Source organism: Pogoniulus pusillus, chromosome 7 (genome assembly GCF_015220805.1).
Source record: "Pogoniulus pusillus isolate bPogPus1 chromosome 7, bPogPus1.pri, whole genome shotgun sequence".
NCBI lineage: Eukaryota > Metazoa > Chordata > Aves > Piciformes > Lybiidae > Pogoniulus > Pogoniulus pusillus.
Window position 1 is genome coordinate 2,971,510 of NC_087270.1, and position 21,700 is coordinate 2,993,209.

Consider the following 21,700-nt stretch of genomic DNA (forward strand, 5'->3'; position numbering starts at 1 on the left):
TGGGGAAGGGTGTGGAGAAGAGGTTTTGTGAGGAGCAGCTGAGGGAAGAGAGGCTGTTTAGTGTGGAGAAAAGGAGGCTGAGGGGAGGCCTCATTGCTCTCTACAGGTCTCTGAAAGGATGTTGGAGCCAGGAGGGGCTTGGTCTCTTCTCTCAAGTAAGAAGTGATAGGACAAGAGGAAATCACAGGCTCACAGGATGTCAGGGGTTGGAAGGGACCTAAAGAGATCATCACATCCACCCCCCCCCCCCGCAACAGCAGGACCATCCAATCTAGTTCAGGGCACAGAGGAACACATCCAGACAGGCCTGCAAAGGCTCCAGAGAAGGAGACTCCACAACCTCTCTGGGCAGCCTGTGCCAGTGCTCTGGGACCCTTCCAGTCAAGAAGTTCCCCCTTGTGCTGAGCTGAACCTCCTGTGCAGCAGCTTCCATCCATTGCTGCTTGTCCTATCCCAGGGAGCAGTAAGCAGAGCCTGTCCCGTTCATCGTCCGTCCCCCCCCCTCCTGACCTCCAGCCCTCAGATAGTTACAAGCAATAAGGATGTGATGATTTGAGTGTTTCCTGCCCCCCACACTTTGTAAAACCACCCAGACTAGACTCAGCAGCTCTGGGAATTGAATGAAGCTTATATTTGCAGCTTAGCTCAATATACAAGCAAAGTTACAATACATACAGGAATAGACAAGTTAAAAGTAATACAGAAACACAACAGCCCTTCCAGAATCCAGAGTCCCCAGGAGGGGCTCCCAACCTCCCTTCCACCTTCTCTCACCTCTCTACCTTACCCCAGACTTTGCCTTATGTTCAAGGTAGTTTGGAGGGTTGGCCAGGGGGGTTAGGAAGCAGATGGTTTAGTTACACAGTCAGCAGGTTAGGTTAGAGAGAAAAGTTCAGCCCAAAGCCCAGACAGAGAGAGACTCTGTTATCTGTGTTCTTGTTCTTATCCATCTCAGCAAGCCTATGAGTGCAGCAGACAACAGCATTGGCTCCCTTTCACAGCCTAGCATCTAATTCTTCTCACCAACACGTTCTAGATAGGCTCAAACTAGCAAACCAGTGCAAGCTATCACCCAGCCCTAGACAGTCAACCAGACCATGGCACTAAGTGCCCCAGCCAGGCTCCTCTTAAACACCTTCAGGACAACGACTCCACCACCTCCCTGGGCCGCCCATTCCAATGCCAATCACTCTCTCTGACAACAACTTCCTCCTAATATCCAGCCTAGACCTCCCCTGGCACAGCTTGAGGCTGTGTCCCCTTGTTCTGTTGCTGGGTGTCTGGCAGAAGAGCCCAACCCCACCTGGCTACAGCCTCCCTGCAGGCAGCTGCAGACAGCAATGAGCTCTTCCCTGAGCCTCCTCTTCTGCAGGCTGCACACCCCCAGCTCCCTCAGCCTCTCCTCACAGGGCTCTGCTCCAGGCCCCTCCCCAGCCTTGTTGCCCTTCTCTTGACACCTTCCAGCACCTCAACATCTCTATCTTTTCCAACAAAATCAATTCTCTGATCCTATTTTTAGTTTAACACAGTTGCAGCAATCCAGTTCGTGTCCTCGCCACCAATCTAAGCTGCCTGGTAGTCAGCAGGGTAATTTTCTGCCAAGAAACACAAACCATGTGGCTGGTTTACATTACTAAATGGAATAGAACTCTGTAGATACATTTATTTCACAGAGAGCACAGAGAAGTATTTAACTACAACAGCCTGGGTTTTGGAGAGGCAGCTATGAGGCTGGGGAAATGATTTTTTTCTCTCCCTGGCTTAGTCTCTATTCACTGCTTGAGCTTAGCACAGTTTCCTGGGCAGTAAGGTGTGATTGATAGAATCCTAGAATCAGTCAGGGTTGGAAGGGACCACAAGGATCATCTAATTCCAACCCCCCTGCCATGGCCAGGGACACCCTACCCTAGAGCAGGCTGCACACAGCCTCATCCAGCCTGATTCACTGTGAACTCTGGGACATAGTTCACAGGGTCACAGAATGCTAGGAGTTGGAAAAGACCTCCAGAAATCATCAAGTCCAGCCCCCCTGTCAGAGCAGGATCATAAAATGTAGCCCAGGTCACACAGGAACACATCCTGATGGGGCTGGAAAGTCTCCAGAGAAGGAGACTCCACAACCTCTCTGGGCAGCCTGTGCCTGGGCTCTGTGAGCCTTACAGTCAAGATGTTCTTCCTCACCTTGAGGTGGAATATCCTGTGCTGCAGTTCCCATCCATTGCCCCTTGCCCCTATCCCAGCTCAGTGTCTCCTGTGCTGGCCACCTCAAGTAGTTGTGCCTCCTGCCATTCTTTACCTTGTTAGCCACAGAAAAGGAGGCTGAGGACAGACCTCATTGCTGTCTACAACTACCAGAAAGGACATTGTGGAGAGGCTGCTGCTGGGCTCTGCTCACAGGGAATTGGAGACAGAAGAAGGGGGAATGGCCTCAAGCTGAGGCTGGGGAGGTTTAGATTGGATAATAGGAAGAAGTTTTTAACAGAGAGAGTGGTCAGGGACTGGAATGAGCTGCCCAGGGAGGTGGTGGAGTCACCAACCCTAAATGTGTTCAAGGGTCACTTGGAATTGGAGACAGAACAAGAGGGAATGGCCTCGACCTGAGCCTGGGGAGGTTTAGATTGGACATTGAATGACCTCAAGCTGAGGCTGGGGAGGTTTAGATTGGACATTGAATGACCTCAAGCTGAGGCTGGGGAGGTTTAGATTGGACATTAGGAAGAAGTTTTTAACAGAGAGAGTGGTCAGGGACTGGAATGAGCTGCCCAGGGAGGTGGTAGAGTCACCAATCCTAGATGTGTTCAAGGGTCACTTGGAATTGGAGACAGAACAAGAGGGAATGGCCTCGACCTGAGCCTGGGGAGGTTTAGATTAGATATTAGGAAGAAGTTTTTTAACAGAGAGAGTGGTCAGGGACTGGAATGAGCTGCCCAGGGAGGTGCTGGAGTCACCCAGCCTGGCTGTGTTTAAGGGTGGTTTGGATGTGGTGCTGGGGATCTGGTTTAAGGTGAATCTTGTAGAGTAGGGTTCTAGGTTGGGCTTGGTGGTCCTGAGGGGCTTTGCCAAGCGACATGGTGCTGTGATTTTGTGATCCCTGTTTCAGCTTCCCACTCTTCTGATCTTCCTGGAGGGGTTTCCTTTCACATTTGGCTTTGGCTATCCAACTTACAACTTCCCCTCTGATCTTCCTGGAGGGGTTTCCTTTCACGTTTGGCTGTTACACCTGCCCTCTGTAAATCCTTTGGCAACACAAATCTTAACACTTCCTTGATATTCCTCCTAGAAATGAGATATTTCAGTAACTGGATTGCTGCTTCCAGTTTGGTTTGGTTTAATAAGTAGTTTGCTGTCTACAATTACCTGTAAGGAGGCTGTAGCCAGGTGGGGTTGGTCTCTTCTGCCAGGCAACCAGCAACAGAACAAGGGTACACAGCCTCAAGCTGTGCCAGGGAAGGTCTAGGCTGGATGTTAGGAGGAAGTTGCTGGCAGAGAGTGATTGGCATTGGAATGGGCTGCCCAGGGAGGTGGTGGAGTCACCATGCCTGGAGGTGTTGAAGCCAAGCCTGGCTGGGGCACTTAGTGCCATGTTCTGGTTAGCTGGACAGGGCTGGGTGCTAGGTTGGGCTGGATGAGCTTGGAGGTCTCTTCCAACCTGCTTGATTCTATGATTGATTGATAATTTCTCTGCTTTACACCTTGAGAACAAAACAGTGCAGGCAAAGAAGAGAGAAGCAGGTACACATTAGGAGCAGAGAGCACCTGCTGGTGGTGAGCCAGGTTTGAACAGGGTCAGTGAGCTTTAAGTTCTGTGCAGTGGTGCAGGATGAATAAGGATCTCTGAGCAGAAAAAGTTATGGTTTGACCTTACAGGAAATGCAAAATAACAATCACTCACTTTTAGAGTCTAACAGGAGCTCCCCAAACAGAAAGAAATGGGGTTGAAATAATCTGCAGCTTGGTGAAAGGACTCATTGCCATTCTTGGATGGCAGAACTTGGCCTCTGCTTTGCTTATGCCTCTCCTTTTTGTTCAGCCCTTCCTTAAGAGGAGCTTCTCTTTTGGCTCACCTGAATACAAATGACTTCTGTCACAGTAAAAGAGAGCCTGTCAGACTGCTGGTCCTCAATAGGATACCCACATGTATTTAGAGGAGGTTTCTGTGGCAAAGAAAATCACACCTATGGAAATGCAAATGTGGCTTTGGAGAGAATTGAGTGAGCTGACCCAGAAAACTCCCCCTTTGAAGCTCAGAGTTGAACTTGCTACATATCCAAGACTCAGAAGTGACAGGATGAGGGAGGCAGGTGTGTTTTGATGTGGTGCAGAACATAAAGTGGGGCAAAAGCAAAGCCCAAACAAGCAGCACTGCCTCCACAAGGTTTTCCTGTTGTGGTGTCTTTTGATTGGATCTTGGAGATGAGTTATCTCAGGCTGATGAAGTAGGATTTTGCCTGGATCAGGAAGTATCTGTTTGCTGTTTCATTGAAATCACAGAGTCACAGAACCTTAGAGGTTGGAAGGGACCTCCAGAGATCATCACAGAATCAAGCAGGTTGGAAGAGACCTCCAAGCTCAGCCAGTCCAATCTAGAACCCAGCCCTAGCCAATCAACCAGACCATGGAACTAAGTTCCTCATCCAGGCTTTTCTTGAACACCTCCAGGGATGGTGACTCCACCACCTCCCTGGGCAGCCTGCTCCAGGGCTCTGGGACCCTCACTGGAAAGAAGTTTCTCTTCATGTTGAGCTGAACCCTTCTCTGTTCCAGTTTGTAGCTGTTGCTCCTTGGCTTATTGCTGCTGAACACCAAAAAGAGCTTGGCCCCAGGCACTTGACACCCACCCCTCAGAGATTTGTACACATTGATCAGATCTGCTCTCAGCCTTCTCTTCTCCAGACTAACCAACCCCAGGGCTCTCAGTCTCTCTCCATAAGGGAGATGCTCAAGTTCCCCAGTCATCCCTGTGGCTCTCTGCTGCACTGTCCAGCAGATCCCTGTGTCTCCTGATCTGGGGAGCCCAAAACTGGACACAATATTCCAGGTGTGGTCTCACCAGGGCAGAGTAGAAGGGGAGAAGAACCTCCCTGAACCTGCTGAAATATAGAATGCAGTGGGTTGGAAAGGATCTTTGAAGATCATCAGTTGGCATTTCCCATAGTCAGCAGGGACATCCCCAGCTAGATCAGGTTGCTCAGAGCCCCATGAAGCATGACCCTGAGTGCCTCCAGGGATGGGAGCTCCACCACCTCCCTGCACAACCTGTTTGTGCTTCACCACTGTCTTAGCAGAGAGCTTCTGAATGTCCAGTGCAATACCTCACACTTTAACCAGTTCAGGACCAGAGCAAACAGTGCTTGTTGGAATAAGGGCTGAGCTCCCATCAGAGGATAAAAGAAAGGCCCTCTCCCCTTCCCTCTCCCCTCCCCTTCTCTCCTCCCTCCCTTCCCCTTCTCTCCTTCCTCCCTTCCCCTTCTCTCCTCCTTCCCTTCCCCTTCTCTCTTCCCTCCCTTCCCCTTCTCTCTCCCCTCCCCTTCTCTGTCCTCTCCCCTTCCCTTTCTCCTCCCTTTCTATCTCCCCTCCCCTTCCCTCTCCCTTCCCCTTCCTTGTCCTCTCCTCCTGCAGCCCCTTTCAGATCCTGTAAGGCCACTCCAAGGGCTCCTGGAAGCCTTCTCTCCTCCAGGCTGCACAGCCCCAACTCTCTCAGCCTCTCCTCACAGCACAGCTGCTGCAGCCCTCTCAGCATCTTGGTGGCCTCCTCTGCACTGGCTCCAACACTTCCATGTCCTGCTTGTGCTGGGGGCTGCAGAAGTGCACCCAGGAGTGCAGGTGGCGTGTGAGGAGAGCAGAGCCAAGGGGCAGAATCCCCTCCCTTGCCCTGCTGCCCACACTGCTCTTGCTGCAGCCCAGCACAGGGTTGTGTCTGGGCTGCACTCACACTGCAGGCTCCTGTTGAGCTTTTCATCAGCCCAGACCCCCAGGGCCTGTTCCTCAGGGCTGCTCTCAGCTTGGAGTTGTGCTTGGGATTGCACCCACCCAGGTGCAGGACCTTACACTTGGATGTATTTTAAAGCTCTCTAGAGATGGTGCTGGATAGGATATGGTGTAGTAGTGGCCGTGGTAGAGTTAAAATGAGGAAGTTTAGGGACATGCATGGTTTGAAACTGAGGGAGAGTAGGTTTCAACTGGAACTGAGGAAGGTAGTGCTAGGACTGGGGGGAATGGAACAAAGCTAGAAATGGGGAGATTCAGACTGGATGCTAGGAAGTTCTTCAGCATGAGGGTTGTGAGAGGCTGGAATGGGTTGCCCAGGGAGGTGGTGGAAGCCTCATCCCTGGAGGTCTTTTAAGGCCAGGCTGGATGAAGCTGTGGGCAGCCTGATCTAGTGTGAGGTGTCTCTGCCCATACCAGGGAGGTTGGAACTGGCTGATCCTTATGGTCCCTTCCAACCCTGACTGACTCTGTGATTTGTCATGGGTTTGTTCTCTGAATACCCTCCATTATTTCTCTGTCTCTTACTGCTTGTGGATGCATTCATCTCTTCTGGCTGTTCCACCCCTTCGTATTAGCACTGGTGTGAATCTGAATTGGAAGGCTACCTCCTGCTCCTGGCAATGGTTGACCCCTTGGCTAAGTGTTTGAATTTGCAGCACTGAGTGTTAGAGTGAGTGTGAGACCAACCTTCACACTTCAGAAACTTGCCAGTTGGCAGGTTGCACTGCTTGTCTGCTTCTCATTTTGTCATGCCCTCTGCAGTCTGCCACCTTGCAGCCCAGTCTCTTTTGCTCAACAATTTGTCAAGCCACTGGTTTGTACCTGAGAAACCATCTTATGACCCATCAAAGACTACTGGAAGCCATGGAGCAGTTGTTCCAGCAGATAAAAGGATCCTTTATCTCTGGCCAAAGAAACAGAATTGGAAAGTTCTGGTCTAGGATACCAGACATGAAAAAAAAAAAACCACAAAGAGAGATGTGGGAGGATATTTCCACAAGCTCTGTGCTTTTGCTGTGTGTTAGGAGATTGGATATCAGGGGAAAGCTGTTACTGAAAGAGTGGTCAGGCATTGGAACAGGCTGCCCAGGATGCTGGTGGAGTCATCTTTTCCCTTCTTCTCTCCTCTCCCCTTCTCCTCTCCCCTTCTCCTCTCCCCTTCCTCTTTCCCCCTCTTCTCTCCCCCTCTTCTCTCCCCCTCTTCTCTCCCCCTCTTCTCTCCCCCTCTTCTCTCCCCCTCTCCTCTCCCCTTCTCCTCTCCCTTTCTCCTCTCCCCTTCTCCTCTCCCCTTCTCTCCCCTTCCTCTTTCCCCCTCTCCTCTCCCCTTCTCCTCTCCCCCTCTCCTCTCCCCCTCTGCTCTCCCCTTCTCCTCTCCCCTTCTCCTCTCCCCTTCTCCTCTCCCCTTCTCCTCTCCCCTTCTCCTCTCCCCTTCTCCTCTCCCCTTCTCCTCTCCCCTTCTCCTCTCCCCTTCCTCTTTCCCCTTCTCCTCTCCCTTTCCTCTTTCCCCTTCTCCTCTCCCCTTCCTCTTTCCTCTTCTCCTCTCCCCTTCCTCTTTCCCCCTCTCCTCTCCCTTTCTCCTCTCCCCTTCTCTCCCCTTCCTCTTTCCCCCTCTCCTCTCCCCTTCTCCTCTCCCCCTCTCCTCTCCCCCTCTGCTCTCCCCTTCTCCTCTCCCCTTCTCCTCTCCCCTTCTCCTCTCCCCTTCCTCTTTCCCCTTCTCCTCTCCCTTTCCTCTTTCCCCTTCTCCTCTCCCCTTCTCCTCTCCCCTTCTCCTCTCCCCTTCCTCTTTCCCCTTCTCCTCTCCCCTTCCTCTTTCCCCTTCTCCTCTCCCCTTCCTCTTTCCCCTTCTCCTCTCCCCTTCCTCTTTCCCCTTCTCCTCTCCCCTTCCTCTTTCCCCTTCTCCTCTCCCCTTCCTCTTTCCCTTCTCCTCTCCCCTTCCTCTTTCCCCTTCTCCTCTCCCTTTCCTCTTTCCCCTTCTCCTCTCCCCTTCCTCTTTCCCCTTCTTCTCTCCCCTTCCTCTTTCCCCTTCTCCTCTCCCCTTCTTTCTCCTCTCCCCTTCTTCATAGAATCACACAAGCACAGAATGTTAGGGTTTGGAAGGGACTTTGAAAGATCATTTGGTCCAGCTCCCCCTGCCAGAGCAGAATCCCCCAGAGCAGTTCACACAGGAAAACAGGTACCTGAAAGGTGGTTGTGGAGGGAGAGATTGGTGGTGGACTCTTTTAACAGGTGATAGAACAAGAGGGAAAGGCTTCAATCTGCAACTGGGTGGGTTTAGAGTGGACATTCAGCCTGGAGAGGAGGAGGCTCAGTGCAGAATCATAGAATCAAGCAGGTTGGAAGAGACCTCCAAGCTCATCCAGCCCAACCTAGCACCCAGCCCTAGCCAATCAACCAGACCATGGCACTAAGTGCCCCAGCCAGGCTGTGTTTGAACACCTCCAGGCACAGTGACTCCACCACCTCCCTGGGCAGCCCATTCCAATGCCAATCACTCTCTCTGACAACAACTTCCTAACAACATCCAGTCTGAACTTGCCCTGGCACAACTTGAGGCTGTGTCCCCTTGTTTTGTTGCCGATTGCCTGGCAGCAGAGCCCAACCCCACCTGGCCAGTCTCTTCTCCCAAGCAGACCTCATTGCTGTCTACAACTACCTGAAGGGAGGCTGTAGCCAGGTGAGGTTGGTCTCTTCTGCCAGGCAACCAGCAACAGAACAAGCGGTCACAGTCTCAAGTTGTGACAGGGGAAGTACAGGCTGGATGTTAGGAGGAAGTTGTTGTCAGAGAGAGTGATTGGCATTGGAATGGGCTGCCCAGGGAGGTGGTGGAGTCGCCATCCCTGGAGGTGTTCAAGAAATGACTGGCTGGGGCACTTAGTGCCATGGTCTGGTTGATTGGCTGGGGCTGGGTGCTAGTTTGGACTGGATGAGCTTGGAGGTCTCTTCCAACCTGCTTGGTTCTATGATTCTATACAGAAATATGCAAGGTAAAAGGTAATACAGAAACACAACAGCCCATTCATTCCCCTCTTTCATAGTCCTTTATCAGGGGAAAAATGGAGCCTGCCCAGCACAGGGGAAACCATTTAAATTTGCTGCACCAAATTAGAACAACTTGGAGCAATTAACTGCTCCAGAGATGATGTTAAATAGGTTTTGGAGATGCCTTTTTCTTTTTCCTTTATTTTTCTTCTCCTTTTCTTTTTCCTTTCTTTTTCTTTTCTTTTTTTTTCCTTTTCCCTTTCTTTTCCCTTTCTTTTCCCTTTCCCTTTATTTTCCCTTTCCTTTTCTTTTCCCCTTTATCTTTCTTTTTCTTATCCCTTTCTTTTCTCTTTCTTTTCCCTTTCTTTTCCCTTTCTTTTCCCTTTATTTTTCTTTACCCTTCCTTTTTCTTTTCCTTTTCTTTTACTTTTCCCTTTCCTTTTCTTTTCCCCTTTCTCTTTCTTTTTCTTTTCCCATTCTTTTCCCTTTCCTTTTTTTTTCCCTTTCCTTTTCTTTTCCCCTTTCTCTTTCTTTTTATTTTCCCTTTCTTTTTCTTTTCCATTTCTTTTCCCTTTCTTTCTCCTTTCCCTTTCTTTTTCTTTTTTTCCCTTTCTCTTTCTTTTTCCTTTCTTTTTCTTCTCTCTTTTTCCTTTCTTTTTCTTTTCAATTTCTTTTCCCTTTCTTTTTCTTTTTCCCCTTTTCTCTTTCTTTTCCCCTTTCCCTTTCTTTCCCCTTTCTTTCCCCTTTCTTTCCCCTTTCTTTCCCCTTTCTTTCCCCTTTCTTTTCCCTTCCTTTTTCTTTTCCCTTCCTTTTTCTTTTCCTTTACTTTTCCCTTTCTTTTCCCTTTCCTTTTTTTCCCCCTTTCTCTTTCTTTTTCTTTTCCCTTTCTTTTTCCTTTCCTTTTCTTTTCCCCTTTCTCTTTCTTTTTATTTTCCCTTTCTTTTTCTTTTCCATTTCTTTTCCCCTTCTTTTCCCTTCCTTTTTATTTTCCCTTCCTTTTTCTTTTCCTTTACTTTTCCCTTTCCTTTTCTTTTCCCCTTTCTCTTTCTTTTTCTTTTCCCTTTCTTATTCCTTTCCTTTTCTTTTCCCCTTTCTCTTTCTTTTTATTTTCCCTTTCTTTTTCTTTTCCATTTCTTTTCCCTTTCTTTCTCCTTTCCCTTTCTTTTTCTTTTTTCCCCCTTTCTCTTTCTTTTTCTTTTCCATTTCTTTTCCCTTTCTTTTCCTTTTCTCTTTCTTTTCCAGAAGTTCTATTAGAAGCTTCAAGTGTTTGAGTTTTCTTCTGCTGTCTCATGACAATCATTTTGACAGCCCTCAAGTGTTGAAAACCAAACAGGAAAAAGCAGCAACCCTTCAGATAATTTGCTGTTCATTTTGCTACCTGCAGGTGATTTGTCTCTATATATTAGAGCTCACTGGTGACCAGATAAATCACCCACACAACCATCAGACTCCTTGCCTTGGCTGGAAGTTGATCACAGAATCACAGAGCTGTTAGAATTGGAAAGGACCTCAAGGATCATCTAGGACCAACCCCTCTGCTGTAGGCAGGGACACTTTCCACTAGATCAGGTTGCCCAGAGTCACATTCAGCCTGGAGGTGTTTAAGCAAAGCCTGGATGAGGCACTTAGTGCCATGGTCTGCTTGGTTGGCTAGGGCTGGGTGCTAGGGTGCACTGGATGAGCTGAGAGGGCTGCAGCAGCTCTGCTGTGAGCACAGAGTGAAAGAGTTGGGGCTGTTGAGTCTGGAGAAGAGGAGGCTCCCAGGTGACCTTCTTGTGGCCTTCCAGCATCTGAAGGGGGCTACAAAAAAGCTGGGGAGGGACTTTTGAGGCTGTTAGGGAGTGCCAGGAGTGGGGGGAATGGAGCAAAGCTGGAGGTGGGGAGATTCAGAGTGGAGGTGAGGAGGAAGTTGTTGATCATGAGAGTGGTGAGAGGCTGGAATGGGTTGCCCAGGGAGGTGGTTGAGGCCCCATGGCTGGAGGTATCACACAGTACCACAGTATCATCAGGGTTGGAAGAGACCTCACAGCTCATCAAGTCCAACCCTTTACCACAGAGCTCAAGGCCAGACCATGGCACCAAGTGCCAAGTCCAATCCTGCCTTGAACAGCTCCAGGGACAGCGACTGAGGCTGTGGGCAGCCTGCTCTAGTGTGAGGTGTCCCTGCCCATGGCAGGGTGGTTGGAACTGGTTGATCCTTGTGGTCCCTTCCAACCTTGACTGATTCTGTGATTCTACCTGAAAGGTAGTTGTGGAGGGAACAGTTGATGCTGGTCTCCTCTTACAGGTAAATAGTGACAGAACAAGAGGGAATGGCTTCAAGCTGCAACTGGGTGCATTTAGACTGGACATTCAGCCTGGAGAGGAGGAGGCTCAGGTGCTATGAAGCAGCTTCTGCCAGTTTCCTTTCTACAAAGCTTCTTGCCACCAAGACCCCAGTCTGACTTCCACCATCCTGGTCATCTCCTGGGGTGTTCATTTGGAGTCTGTCACTGTTCTTGTCACTGATTTCATTTGCCCATTGCAAGGCCACACTAGTTGGACTGTATCTTAAAGAGCTTTTCCAACCTAATTGATTCTGTGATTGGATGATTTAGTGCCAGCATCCACCACTGTGGACAGGCAGAACCCCAGGGCAGCTGATGGGACACCACCCCTGGCTTTCTGCTATTTGAGACAGCTGAATAGGCTTCACCCAGTGTGAGATACATTTAGCTGAGGAAGTTATGTATCCTATGATGCATCTCTGAGATGCCCTCTTACTACAAGGAGAACACTGAGGTACCAGAGTGGTGCCAGAGAATGACAACAAAGCTGAGGAAGGGTCTGGAGAACAGGGCTGGGGAGGAGCAGCTGAGGGAGCTGGGAGGGTTTAGTCTGGAGAAGAGGAGGCTGAGGGCAGACCTCATTGCTCTCCATAACTGCCTGAAAGGATGTTGAAGCCAGGTGGATGTCAGGCTTTTCTCCCTGATAACTAACCTCAGGATGAGATGAAATGGCCTCAAGTTTCACAAGAGGAGGTCTGGGTTGGATATTAGGTAAAAAAATCTTGACTGAAAGAGTTGTCAGGCACTGGAGCAGGCTGCCCAGTGATGTAGTGGAGTCCTCTCTCCCCGTCCTCTCTCCCTGTCCTCTCTCCCCTTCCTCTCTCCCCTCCCTCTCTCCCCTGCCTCTCTCCCCTCCCTCTCTCCCCTCCCTCTCTCCCCGTCCTCTCTCCCCTGCCTCTCTCCCCTGCCTCTCTCCCCTCCCTCTCTCCCCGTCCTCTCTCCCCTGCCTCTCTCCCCTGCCTCTCTCCCCTGCCTCTCTCCCCTGCCTCTCTCCCCTGCCTCTCTCTCCTCCCTCTCTCCCCGTCCTCTCTCCCCTGCCTCTCTCCCCTGCCTCTCTCCCCTGCCTCTCTCCCCTCCCTCTCTCCCCTTCCTCTCTCCCCTTCCTCTCTCCCCTGCCTCTCTCCCCTTCCTCTCTCCCCTGCCTCTCTCCCCTCCCTCTCTCCCCTCCCTCTCTCCCCTCCCTCTCTCCCCTTCCTCTCTCCCCTGCCTCTCTCCCCTTCCTCTCTCCCCTTCCTCTCTCCCCTCCCTCTCTCCCCTTCCTCTCTCCCCTTCCTCTCTCCCCTGCCTCTCTCCCCTCCCTCTCTCCCCTTCCTCTCTCCCCTCCCTCTCTCCCCTGCCTCTCTCCCCTTCCTCTCTCCCCTGCCTCTCTCCCCTCCCTCTCTCCCCTTCCTCTCTCCCCTTCCTCTCTCCCCTTCCTCTCTCCCCTCCCTCTCTCCCCTCCCTCTCTCCCCTTCCTCTCTCCCCTGCCTCTCTCCCCTCCCTCTCTCCCCGTCCTCTCTCCCCTTCCTCTCTCCCCTTCCTCTCTCCCCTGCCTCTCTCCCCTGCCTCTCTCCCCTCCCTCTCTCCCCGTCCTCTCTCCCTTCCCTCTCTCCCCTTCCTCTCTCCCCGTCCTCTCTCCCCGTCCTCTCTCCCCTTCCTCTCTCCCCTTCCTCTCTCCCTTCCCTCTCTCCCCTTCCTCTCTCCCCTCCCTCTCTCCCCTCCCTCTCTCCCCTTCCTCTCTCCCCTTCCTCTCTCCCCTTCCTCTCTCCCTTCCCTCTCTCCCCTTCCTCTCTCCCTTCCCTCTCTCCCCTTCCTCTCTCCCCACATTTTCCTTCCTTTCCATAAGAAATTCCCTGGGGTTTCTTTTTTAAGCCATCTGGGAATGCTCAAAGCTCTGTATCTGACCACCTGGATATAGAATTCCACCCTGTGGGTGGTCAGGGCTATTCTTTTGACACATCAATGGGCTTGACCTTCACAAGTATTTCCTCTGACACACTGTATAGTGCAGGACATCTCCTCTGTCCCCTATGAATTTCTCTCCCAGCTAAATTCTCCTTTCTCACAAAGAAAGCTCATTGCTCTCTACAACTACCTGAAGGGAGGTTGTAGCCAGGTGGGATTGGACTCTTCTCCCAGGCAAGCAGCAACAGAACAAGGGGACACAGCCTGAAGCGGTGCCAGGGCAGGTCTAGGCTGGATGTTGTTAGGAAGTTGTTGCCAGAGAGAGTGATTGGCATTGGAATGGGCTGCCCAGGGAGGTGGTGGAGTCCCCATCCCTGGAGGTGTTGAAGCCAAGCCTGGCTGGGGCACTTAGTGCCATGGTCTGGTTGATTGGCTAGGGCTGGGTGCTAGGTTGGACTGGATGATCTTGGAGGTCTCTTGCAACCTGCTGGATTGTATGATTCTATGAAACAGTGCATCTTGGATTGAAAACAAACTCCAGAGCAACCTTCCCAACTCAGGGAGGATTCCTGGCCATCAACACTGAGCCCTTTGAATTCTTGCTTCACCTGAGTGCAGAGCAGCAGTGCTGCTTTTTGCAGTGGCTGTGAGTTTCATGGGGCTTACAATTTCCCCAGGGGCTCCTTTGAACTCTCCCTAATTTACCACATGGATAAAGCAGCCCAAGGCTGTGGCATGGCAGTAATGACAAACACAGAGGCAGCAGCTCCAGTTTTTTGTCCTTCTTTGTGTTCTGTTTACACAGTGGAAGCTCTCTCAGCTGTAGTATTTTCTGTAAGGAGCTCAGAGTTTGCACATCAGCCACAAAGATCTCTCAAAGTCTTGCCAGTCAACCTCAGGGCAAGGTCCCTATCTTGTGTGCTTGACCTGCATGGTTTGTGTGGCCTCTCTTTTTCTGTTTGCAGATGGATAACTTTGCTCTTGCTAGCAAAGATGTCAAAAGATAGCTAATCCATCACACTTGTAGCTAAACTCTTCGACTGATTGATTACTACTGCTGCTGAAAATGTTTGCTTTACTTCCAGTTTGATTTGATCTGCCCTCAGATTCCAGCCTCTACACATCATGCAGCTTGGGAATTCAACAAAAGCTGCTGCCAGATCACATCTTGGCCTCTTAGAACCCATCTTGTGCTCTTAGTTTTCATCTTGCATTGCTAAATCACATCTTCTGCTGCTTGCTTGATCCTACCTTGTGCTCTTAGATCACATCTTATGCTCTTAGATCATATCTTGCATTGCTAAATCACATCTTCTGCTGCTTGCTTGATCTCACCTTGTGCTCTTAGATCACATCTTGTGCTCTTAGATCCCATCTGTGCTCTTAGGCCACATCTTGCCTTGCTAAATCACATCTTGTGCTGCTTGTCAGATCCCACATTGTACTCTTAGATCCCATCTTGTGCTCTTAGATCACATCTTGTGTTCTTAGATGACATCTTATTGCTAAATCACATCTTGTGCTGCTGGCTGGATCCCAACTTGTGCTCTTAGATCACACCTTCATAGAATGTTAGAATCATAGAATCAGTCAGGGTTGGAAGGGACCACAAGGATAATTTCACTCCAAACCCCTGCCGTGGACAGGGACACCTCACAGTAGATCAGGCTGTCCACAGACTCATCCATCCTGGCCTTAAACACCTCCTGGGATGGGGCCTGAACCAGAGCCTGGGCTGCAGCAGCAGAAGTGTGGCCAGCAGGGCCAGGGAGGGGATTCTCCTCCTCTGCTCTGCTCTGCTGAGACCCCACCTGGAGTATTGCATCCAGTGCTGGAGCCCCTGGGACAAGAGGGCTGTGGAGATGCTGGAGTGTGTCCAGAGCAGGGCCCCGAGGATGCTGAGAGGCTGCAGCAGCTCTGCTGTGAGCACAGCCTGAAAGAGTTGGGGCTGTGCAGGCTGGAGCAGAGGAGGCTCCCAGGTGACCTTCTTGTGGCCTTCCAGGATCTGAAGGGGGCTACAAAAAATGCTGGAGAGGGACTTTTGAGGCTATCAGGGAGTGCCAGGACTGGGGGGAATGGAGCAAAGCTGGAGGTGGGGAGAGTGAGGCTGGAGGTGAGGAGGAAGTTGTTGAGCATGAGAGTGGTGAGAGGCTGGAATGGGTTGCCCAGGGAGGTGGTTGAGGCCTCATCCTTGGAGGTCACAGGATCAGAGGCTCACAGGATGTTAGATGTTTGGAAGGGACCCAAGGAAATCATCGAGTCCAATCCCCCTGCCAGAGCAGGACAATACTATCCAACACAGATCACAGAGCTGTTTCAGGCCAGGCTGGATGAGGCTGTGTCCAGCCTGCTCTAGGGTAGGCTGTCCTTGTCCATGGCAGGGAAGCTGGAACTGTCTGATCCTTGTGATCCCTTCCAACCCTGACTGACTCTATGTCTAGGGCCTTGCAACTCCTGCACACAAAATCTGCTCATCCCACATCCTTCCAGCAGCTCCATGGGCAGGCACTAAAAGCAGGCAGTCAAACCCCAGGCACATTTAAGTTGCAAGATGAACAACAGATGCAGGAGAGCATCGAGATCTGCTGTGGCAATAAGATGAAACTTCTGATAGTGTTCATCTCCCTCAGAATCAGTCAGCAGCATGAAACTAAAGTTGATGTCTGCAGTCTGTCTGCTCTCATGAGTTTTGCTATTTGTTTTTAACTGCCTACTGGTTAATGTGAAGCATCCCAAGAACATAAGGAGGCAAAACCCAGTCGTCAGGTGAGCAGCTTCCTGGCTGTGATTTGGATGACAGGGTGGAGTGAGTGATGAGAATTGGGAGGAAATTGACATTTGAACAATTTCATTCAGTTCTGTCTTTGTTTTTGATGCTGAAACGTCCCCAGGCAAGTTGGATTCTTGAGTACTCCTGGCTGCTTAGCATCTCTGGTGTGAAGGAAATCTGTGGTGTGCCTTCAGTGGTGTGGAAATTGAGTTCGCTGTTGTCCTGGTTGAGTTCAATGTTGTCCTGGAGTCACTTCAGTATGACTGAAGTACAGGAGTGAGTCTAACCCTGCAGCAGGGTGACCCTGCCCATGGCAGGGAGGTTGGAACTAAAATCATAGAATCAGTCAGGGTTGGAAGGGACCACAAGGATCAGACAGTTCCAACCCCCCTGACATGCCCAGGGACACCCTACCCTAGAGCAGGCTGCACACAGCCTCAGCCAGCCTGGCCTCAAACACCTCCAGCCATGGGGCCTCAACCACCTCCCTGGGCAACCCATTCCAGCCTCTCACCACTCTCATGCTCAACAACTTCCTCCTCACCTCCAGCCTCAATTTCCCCACCTCCAGCTTTGCTCCATTCCCCCCACTCCTGCCACTCCCTCACAGCCTCAAAAGTCCCTCCCCAGATTTTTTGTAGCCCCCTTCAGATCCTGGAAGGCCACAAGAAGGTCACCTGGGAGCCTCCTCTGCTCCAGCCTGCACAGCCCCAACTCTTTCGCTCTGTGCTCACAGCAGAGCTGCTGCAGCCCTCTCAGCATCCTCGGGGCCCTGCTCTGGACACTCTCCAGCATCTTCACAGCCCTCTTGTCCCAGGGGCTCCAGCACTGGATGCAGGACTCCAGGTGGGGTCTCAGCAGAGCACAGCAGAGGAGGAGAATCCCCTCCCTGGCCCTGATGGCCACACTTCTGCTGCTGCAGCCCAGGCTCTGCTTGGCTTTCTGGGCTGCAAGTGCACACTGCTGGCTCCTGTTGAGCTTCTCCTCCAGCAGCACCCCCAAGTCCCTCTCCTCAATGCTGCTCTCCAGCCACTCACTGCTAGACGATCCTTGTGGTCCCTTCCAACTCTGATTCTCTGATTCTATGAGCATTTTTGCTACGAGCAACTTGAAGTTGACTGGAAGAGCTTTTTATTCCTCTTGACCTTGCATGACACTATGTACAGTTATCTGCTCCAAAAGATTTCACCAACAACCAAAATCCACCAAAAAGCTTCTCTCTGGCATTTGTGTTTCTATCTAGCTTATAGAATGGTTCAGATTGGAAGGGACCTCAAAGCTCAGCCAGTTCCAACCCCCTGCCATAGACAGGGACTCTTCCCACTAGAACAGGTTGCTCAAGGTCTCATCCAACCTGGCCTTGATCAAAGATGACATTCTGTGCTCCACAACCTCCAGGGGCAACCTGTGCCAGTGTCTCACCACCCTCACTGCAAATAAATTCTTCCTAACAGCGACTTTCAATCTCCTCTCTACCACTTTAAACCCATTCCTCCTCATTCTAGCATTACAAGACCTTGTCAATAGTCCCTCCCCAGTCCTCCTGCAGCCCCCTTCAGACCCTGCAAGGCCACTCCAAGCTCTCCTGGAAGCCTTCTCTTCTCCAGGCTGCACAGCCCCAACTCTCTCAGCCTCTCCTCACAGCACAGCTGCTGCAGCCCTCTCAGCATCTTGGTGGCCTCCTCTGCACTGGCTCCAACACTTCCATGTCCTGCTTGTGCTGGGGGCTGCAGAAGTGCACCCAGGAGTGCAGGTGGGGTGTGAGGAGAGCAGAGCCAAGGGGCACAATCCCCTCCCTTGCCCTGCTGCCCACACTGCTCTTGCTGCAGCCCAGCACAGGGTTGTGTCTGGGCTGCACTCACCCTGCAGGCTCCTGTTGAGCTTTTCCTCAGCCCAGACCCCAGGGCCTGTTCCTCAGGGCTGCTCTCAGCCATTCCCCACCCAGCCTGGAGCTGTGCTTGGGATTGCAAATATAGAATCAGGGAATAGATTGAGTTGGAAGTGATCTCAAATGGTCACCCAGTCCATCCCCTACCCTGCAGTCAGCAGGAGCATCCTCAACTAGCCCAGAGTCCTGCTGAGTCTCATCATTCTGTGATTATGTGATCCAAAACCTCCCTGGGCAGCCTGTGCCAGTGTCTTCCTGGAGGTGTTCCTGTGCCAGTGTCTCCCTGGAGGTGTTCATGTTTGGGTTGGATGAGGTCTTGAGTGACCTTTTCTAGTGGGAGGTGTTCCTGCCTATGGTTGGGGGTTGGAACTGGCTGATCCTTGAGTTCCCTTCCAACCTAAACCATTCTGTCAATCTGTGTGAAAGGGACCAGGAGAAATTTGGCATGGATTTGTCACAGTGGCTGCACAAAGGAGGAGTTGTGCACTTTTCCAGGCAGGAATGAAATCTCATCAAGCAAGAAGATTAACTCCATGCAACATGGAAATATTATTACTGCACTGCTTCAGCTCTCACTGTTGCAGACCACCAGGAAGGGAGCTCCAGCTCACTGTCCACTGAGCCTTTTGACCTCCCAGGTGAGTCAATGCTTTCTATGTTCTGAAATGTTTGCACACTGGAAGGAAATGGAGGCTGTGATATCCTTTCAGTTAGGAGAAGCTTTGAGATGGGAAAGAGGGGAAACATTTGCCCACAATCAATTTCAAATAGAGCATTGAGCTCTATTTAAGGGAAGAAATCTGGGTTTAAAACTCACACTGTGGTTTCTAGTGGAAAATTACTCACAGTTAGTCACTGTAGATAGCAAAAGACTAAATAATCTGGGGACAAAAAATCACAGAACCATAGAATCAAGCAGGTTGGAAGAGACCTCCAAGCTCATCCTATCCAACCAAGCACCCAGCCATAGTCAATCAACCAGACCACGGCACTAAGTGCCCCAGCCAGGCTTTGCTTCAACACCTCCAGGGACGATGCCTCCACCACCTCCCTGGGCAGCCCATTCCAATGCCAATCACTCTCTCTGACAACAACTTCCTCCTAACAGCCAGACTGAACCTGCCGTGGCACAGCTTGAGGCTGTGTCCCCTTGTTCTGTTGCTGGTTGTCTGGGTGAAGAGCCCAACCCCACCTGGCTACATCCTCCCTTCAGGGAGCTGTAGACAGCAATGAGCTCTGCCCTGAGCCTCCTCTTCTCCAGGCTAAAAGGGTCAGAACAGCAGACTGGAATTCCCTCTGCCTACATGTCAAACTTTTGTTTCACACATCACTGTTCCAGCATCATTTTCTTCTCAGTATTGCACTTGAACTACAGACACAGAGTAGGGAACTAAGTCTTGAGTTAACCAAACTAATTCAGAAGTACCTCCAGTGAAGCAAAGTCATCATTACTGAGCTGAGACTCAGGTAGGCAAACCTCTTCCCCAGGAAGGTGTAATTTATTAGCTTGATCTTCTGAATATTTATGGGACAAGTAGGATTATTCATAGGCATTTGGTTTTAATCTTGCAGCCGTGTTCATCTGAATGAAATTAATTGCTTGTGTAGCAAGTGTGGTGAGGATAAGTATGTTAGACTGGCAGTGAAATTAGGAAGCATTACAGAAGTAATTGATTAGGGACTGTGATGGTTTGGGGGTTACCCCACCCCTCCACACTTTTGAATTTGCCCCAGCTAACTCAGACGGCCTCTGGGAATATAGATGAAGCAATTTATTTACAGCTAGCAGAATTTACAAGCAGCTATTTACAATATATACAGTTATATACAATTATATACAGAAATATACAAAGGATAAACAATACAGAAGCACAACTCCCCTCCCAGAAACCTGAGTCCCCAGGAGGGGCTCTCAAACCACCCCAACACCTCCCCCCGGCCCTCTCAACCTTACCCCAGTTCTCAGGAAGAAGAGAGATGCAGCCAAGAGGTTAGGGAGCAAGGTTAGTAGGAGCAGGGTTAATGAGATGTGACCAGGTCTAAGGCAAAAGCAAGAGTGAGAAACAAAATGGAGAAAAAGTCTTTCTTCTTCCCAGAGTTCTCAGTGTGACTGTGAGAGAAGTAGACACAATTGTTTTTCATTTCACTGCCCGTTATCTAGTTCTTCTACCAAAACATTCCAGCTTGCTTCAAACTAGCACAATCCACCCCTTGTCTACTTCGCTCAGAGTATCGCTGAGAATTATCCAATCTAATCTAAACCAATATTTACACTAAAACAATATATACAAGTTCAGTTCACACTTCAATCAGATGTAGGTGATTCAAAAGCTCAGAACAGGGACTCCCAGGTGATGTTGGGTTCGTGCTCACGTACTGTAGATTCTGTTGTAGATTCTCTCAGTGTTGGGCGCCGATGTTACCTGGAATAGAAAACTCCTAACAGCTTGGATTTAAACTCTCTCAGCTAAGGTTAGATTTCTCTGTGGAATACACTGGATTTCACCATTCTCCTGCATTACCCAGTATGTATGACCAGGACCCTCAGCAGACACCACCCCTCGGACAGGTTTCCCTTCGCCCGAAGGAGAAAATACCCAAACAGTTTTCCCTAACAGATTCTTCTCACGTACAACAGGAACTTTATCACCGTCTACTGTTTGGACCAAATCTGATTGTGCAGGTCCTGCTCTATTTACTGAACCTCTACTATTTACCAACCAGGTAGCTTGTGCTAAATGTTTGTCCCAGTTTTTCAGAGTTCCACCCCCCATGGCTTTTAGGGTGGTTTTCAGCAAACCGTTGTAGCGCTCAATTTTCCCTGAAGCTGGTGCATAGTAGGGTATGTGATAGATCCATTCAATACCATGCTCTTTGGCCCAATTTTTCACAAGATTGTTCTTGAAATGAGTACCATTGTCTGACTCAATTCTCTCTGGAGTTCCATGTCTCCACAAGATCTGTCTCTCCAAACCAACAATGGTGTTACGTGCAGTAGCATGTGGAACTGGATAGGTTTCCAACCATCCAGTGCTGGCTTCTACCATCGTCAACACATACTGCTTGCCAGAACGAGATTGAGGTAAAGTGATGTAGTCAATCTGCCAGGCTTCACCATACTTGTACTTTGACCATCTATCACCATACCATAAGGGCTTGATTCGCTTAGCCTGCTTAATAGCAGCACAAATGTCGCAGTCATAGATGACTTGGGTGATAGCATCCATGGACAAGTCAATTGACCTATCGCGAGCCCATCGGTATGTTCCATCTCTGCCTTGATGTCCAGATGAGTCATGGGCCCACCGAGCTAAGAACAGTTCACCTCGGTGTTTCCAATCAAGGTCAATGTCAAGTTCAGAGTTGGTATCAACTTGAGCAATCTTAGCAGCTTGATCTGCCTTCTGATTATGTTGATGTTCCTCAGTTGCTCTGCTCTTAGGCATGTGTGCATCTACGTGCCGCACCTTCACTGGAGTTTTCTCCAGCCGTGCATCAATGTCCTGCCATAGATCAGCACACCAAATAGGCTTTCCTTTCCTCTGCCAACCATTCTTCTTCCAGTCCTTTAGCCAACCCCATAGAGCATTGGCTACCATCCACGAGTCGGTGTAGAGGTAAAGGATAGGCCAATTCTCACGTTCAGCCACATCAAGAGCAAGTTGAACAGCTTTTACCTCAGCGAACTGACTGGATTCTCCTTCTCCATCTTTCGTTTCGGTAACTCTCCTGGTTGGATTCCAAACCGCTGACTTCCATATTCGCTTGTTCCCAACAAGACGACAGGAACCATCTGTGAACAAAGCATAGTTCTTTTCCTGATCAGAGAGATCACCATAGGGAGGAGCTTCCTCAGCACGAGTT